Genomic DNA, 5309 nt, shown 5'->3' with positions numbered 1-5309 from the left:
TTTCATTATAGAGGTAATGAAAAAGAAATGAAATTCACGATTTTAATGTTTTAAAATTAGATTTAAATGTGGTTATAGCCTTTGTGATTATTTTATTTTTGTGTTTCTGTCTGCTATTTGGTGTTAGGATGTTAGAAATGTTCAAGGAATCAGTGTTATTGGATTGATGACTATAATTTCGTTTGTTTAAGGGAATTTAATTAAGTTATGTAGAGATCAATATGACAGACTCCCCAACACTCATTCCACCCTGGGATAATTAGTAAAAGCCAACTAGCAGGCCCATTCTCCTTGCCAGTGATTGGTTGAGGAATGAACATGTGACACAACTCTGGCCAATGAGATGTGAGTAAAAGTTCACTGTGGGGCTTCTGGGAGAGGTTTCTACAGTCCCCAAAAAGAGAAATAAGAGTCCCACTTCCTCCTCTGAACTGTTGTGTCTGGATCTGATAATGTCACTGCAGCAGCCACATTGCTGCAAGCATAAAGTTGCTGCCAATACACGGAGAAGGGCAGAACCAACACCACCACAACGCAGTGGAGCTGGAGCCGGGGGTACCGCGCCCGCAGCCCACCCCACCTCACGGCTTCATGTTATGTGCGATAACATATTTCCTCCTCGGTTAAGCCATTTTCAGTCAGGGCTTTCTGTTATTTTCACCCAAAAGAAATATAATTTGTAGTCAGGACCTAAACGTAAAAATGTAGTTTAAGAAATTTTAATTTTCTAAGTTTTATTAGATAAATAAATTTGAGAAATTGAGCATCAGTTATACTGGAGGTCGCAGAGAGTGTTCCTCTATACACACAGAAGCCGCTGGACTTCAAAGAACCCAGAAACGATGCAGAGAGGCAAATTTCAAAGACAGATTCCTCCCCTTCATCCTCATATGAGAACCTACTGGTCACATGACACATGTCTTCAACTGTGGCATTAAATATAAACTCAGGGAAGACATATCCGAAGGAATCACAAACACTGATTCCTGCTGGTATCATTGCTGGTGGAGGAAGAGAGGTTAGAGAGCCCAAAGGAACAGAACGCTAGCAGCTGTGCTCTCTTCCAGTGACAAAAGGGGACTTCACAGGCCAAGAGTCTCCAGCTCAAACGCCTTCAGGGCCCAGGCAGTTTCCATACATGAATGGAACTGAGTGGGAGGGAGACAGTAGGAAACGGTGGTCCCATCTCCAGCGAGCATCTCCGCTCAGCCCCACATGATGTTACCGCAGGGTCAGTGTTGCCAGCTCTTCCCTTTTTCAAGACAAGCCAGAAACTTGGGTCATGTGAAGCTTTAGATTAGGGCAACCAATTCAACTTAAAAAAAATAAAAGCAGGGGCCGCCCGGTGGCGCAGCGGTTAAGAACGCACCTTCCGCTTTGGCAGCCCGGGTTCGCCGGTTCGGATCCCAGGTGCGGACATGGCACCGCTAGACAAACCATGCTGTGGTAGGCGTCCCACATGTCAAGTAGAAGAAGATGGGCATGAATGTTAGCTGAGGGCCAGTCTTCCTCAGCAAAAAGAGGAGGATTGGCAGCAGTTAGCTCAGGGTTAATATTCCTCAACAAAAAATAAAATAAAAGCAAAACAGTGTGGAGCCAAATAGAACACATCCACAGGCTGTGTGCGGTCCACCGGCTGCCAGTTTGCAATCTCGGCCCATAGGCTTAAAGCAAGTCCACAGAGTGGGCATATGTGAGAGTCGAGATGTCTGCCCTGTGCCGCCAGGCAGCGCAAACCTTTCCCTCTCACAGGACCTTCTGAGACACTTAGATTCTGGACCACACAGCTAAAAAGGTGTGATTCATAGTAATAGTCTCGCAAGAAGGATTAGCTGCAAAATGCGTCTGCGTAGTTGAATGAAATGATCTGTTGCATGGGGCTGATTACTGTCATCCGTTTCAATGTCAAAGACTGACACACAATTTTCATTTCAATCCTTGCCACGGCCAAGCTGCATATCAGTGATTAGCCACCAATGTGATCAGTTCTCCTGAACTCCTTTGCTGTGTTCCCAGGCTTTATAAATTAGCATCAGTCATTCACTTGCAACTGAAAAAAATAAGAGAGGGAAAGACACTGAGACCACTATTCCAAATGAGACGAGTCTCAAGAGAGTCTTGTCACAGCTCTCTGGAGCGTCCCAGCATAGCTCAGGGGTCACACTACAAATACTCCCTGGTTTCTTGAAGATAAGAGTAAACTTAAGGCCCATGAATGCCTGTGACTCATAGAAAAATCTGCTCATTTTCATGGGTCTATTTGTGTGTTATTTAAAAAGAGTGTGATATGACACATTGTAGCAGGAGGAACTGAGGTTAGATATTAAGAACAATTTCCTCACAAACAGATTGTGAAACATGAGAGCAGGTTACAAATGAGGAAGTGGAGGCGCCATCTTTGCAGGACTTTTCCGATAGCATTTGCCTGATGCTGTTGGTCAGATGCTATCACTGTGAGGTGGGAGGGTGGCGTTTGTGTGATGTGTCTACTCCAGCCTGCTCTTCACTCTTAAGCAGAGCTGCCATTTACAAAGGGTCAACCTGCTCACTGTCCTAGGTCCTTTATCTTATCAAATCCTCATAGAAACCCAATAGGATAAATTATGCCCATTTTACAGATGAGGAAACTGAGCCTCAGAGAGTTGAATAACTTGCTCAACTTCACCCTGTTATTAAATGGCAGAGCTGGGATTAGAACCCACCTTTGTGTGGCTTCCGAGTCCAGGCCCTTTCTATAAGACCGTGCTGCTGCAGGTCCCTGGGCAGAGCGCCTGTGGCTACCTGTAGGAAACGCAAGGACAGCATGACCCAAAAAAGTTGTGAGAGCAATGCTGAGGCCCGAAGAGGAAGCCAGAGTCGGGAAGAGAGATAAGATGCCAACTAGGCAAGAGATAGAGACCTGAAGGGGAGGCAAGGTCAGAACCTGGAAGTCAAGGGATATCCTTCCAGAAATGAGTCTGCACTGACTTGGGCAGTCCAGGAAGTGAAGATAGTGAACAGGGAGTTTCTTCCCAGCAGCAGTCAGCTTGTGCTGCTGAGCCTGCCAAGCACCAGGCTGGGAGCTGCTGACCCGCCCAGCTCAGATTTTCCTTTGGTGACTCCTGATCTGCTAACAATGCCCCTGGACATTCTCATTCCTATGCCCTCCCTCCCCCCACCAGCAATTGTCTGAGGTACTGGAGCTGAAACACTGTTTCCAACAATGACTGTGCAACTTAGTAGAGCGCTTGTGTGCCTGTTCAGAATACCTGTAATCATGTAACTTTCCTTCCCTGAAAAGGTGTCCCTGTTGTTTCTGCCCTGCTGGGGGCGGAGGTTCCTGGAATAGCATCATTGCCACAACATAATAGAAGGCAGGTTGAAAACTAGTGAGTCTGCACAGCCCGATGGACTACAGGTATCTTAAGCCACATAGCCTTTTCTACTTAACACTTGTGGCTGAAGAGTGAGTGTCTCTGTTGCAAATCAGCCAAAAAGCAGCTCCAGGACAGCTCTGGAGCAGGGCTACCTGCAGACCATTTCAAGAGGTGATCTGAGTCCTGTATTCCCTCTTTTACGCGCTCGGTTTCCCAAACTCCAGTTGGTCCCAGCAGCTCCAGACTCTGTTCAGATAGGAAATCTGAGGAAATGAACACAACCGCAGAGAGAGGGGAGAACAGACACCGGGCCGAGCTTCCAGCTTTTCGACTAGAATTCATATGCAGTTCTTTCAATTAAACTCAAAACTTCCTGGAAGCTCAGGCCTCGAGGATCAAGAGGGAACCCCACACCTGTCAGTGCCTTTGGGAGGTTCTTTCATTCAGTCTGTGCCTTCCTGAAGCCCCCTTCTCTGTAACAAGGACAGGGAGAGAAAAACAAAGCAGATGGTGAATAAACAAATGGATCAGAAGGACTTTTCTTTTCTCTGTCTGGTCTTCGCCTGGCCAGGTCAATAAATCAATGCAAGGGCACCTCTTCCTGAAATGATCTTGCCCCGCCCTCCACCATGAAAAACGCCAGAGCCGACTTATCTGTGACCCCAGGGAAAGGTTAAAGTTCTCCGCAGTCTTCTGAGAGTTTGGCCCAGGGATTCACAGAATTCTGGGAACGCTTTGGATTTTAGGTTCATTCCCTTATTCCACAATCATTTATTGGATATGTCCTATTATCTAGGTGCTCAGTAAGAAGTGGTGGAGCGCTCCAGAGACGACTAGAGCAAAGTCCCTAATCTCTAGCTGCTCGGGGCGTGGTAGGGGAGATAAAGCATGAACCAGACGACTGTAGAGAGAAGGAAGAAAGTGCTACGTGTCACGAGAGAAACATAACCGAACAGTCATCATCATTTATAGTCGAACAGGACTTTCTGAAGTCAGTTTCCTTATATTTTTTCATTTGGTCCTCAGCACACTTGGGGTGGACATCTGCAGTTTTTCTTGCCCAGCATCCTCTCAGTTCGCATCCCACACGCTGCAGTCAGGGCTCCACCCCAGGGTCTAAGGTAGGACAAGTCTCCTGGGCTCCAGCCAATCCAAGCATCAAATTCTCCTGGCCATAGTGACCACCTCAGGGACAGGAACATGACCCAATGAGAGCAACAGGAATTTAGTTGGGCCTTTTTTTTTTTCTTTTCCATTCTTAAAATGTATTTATTTGAAAATAAACTTGTGGGAAAGTTGCACGGATGGTAAACAACTCTTTATCCAGACGTACCTATTAATATTTTGGCCTATTTTCTCTCTCTCTTCTCTGTGATTGGGACTTCTGAGAAAGAGGTCATCAAGCATGTCTGCTGGAGTTGAAGCAGAGAGACTGTACATTCTGGGTTTGCTGCCGGCCATCTTGCCGCTCTTTGAACCTGAGCCCGAAGGTGACAGAGCAAAAGGCAGAACTGAGAGAAGAGACAGAGTCCTTATGATATCATCTTAGTTTTGACGTCACCCACACCTGAAGCTATCTCTGCCCCTAGCCTTTTCATCTATATAAGTCAATAAATTCCCTTTTGTTCGAGGCCAACTTTTGTTAGTTTTTCTGTCACTCAAAACTAAAAGAGTCATGAAAAAGGCTTGAACTCTATGAGGTATTTCCATCTCTGTTTTATATAAGAAAAATTAAAGCTTGGATAGGTCAAAGGAGACAGTTCAGGAGTGGCAGAGCCAGGTCCTGAGCCCACACGTCCTGACAGCAATTTGCAGGTTCAGTCCTTCGCACCGCAGTGGCAGAAATCCAGGGGAAGCACAGGTACCATTAGGCTGGGAGAGTAGCCAGGCTGCAAAGGAGCCTGAGGGGAGCTGGACTTTGGAAGACAGGTTGGATTTGGCTTGCAGTGATGG

At 46.4% G+C, this 5309-nt stretch overlaps 1 long non-coding RNA gene across 1 annotated transcript; it reads right to left on the bottom strand.

Moving 5' to 3' along the window:
• Positions 1-707: 707 nt before the first annotated feature.
• Positions 708-4867, bottom strand: LOC139083977 (uncharacterized). Its single transcript, XR_011541197.1, has 4 exons — positions 4690-4867; positions 3771-3829; positions 2703-2781; positions 708-2050 (listed from the first exon to the last, which is right to left on the bottom strand). It is a non-coding gene; the product is annotated as an uncharacterized lncRNA (long non-coding RNA).
• Positions 4868-5309: the final 442 nt, after the last annotated feature.

Source organism: Equus przewalskii, chromosome 6, assembly GCF_037783145.1.
Source record: "Equus przewalskii isolate Varuska chromosome 6, EquPr2, whole genome shotgun sequence".
In the NCBI taxonomy this organism is placed as follows: domain Eukaryota; kingdom Metazoa; phylum Chordata; class Mammalia; order Perissodactyla; family Equidae; genus Equus; species Equus przewalskii.
This window is presented reverse-complemented; position numbering and strand designations above follow the sequence as displayed.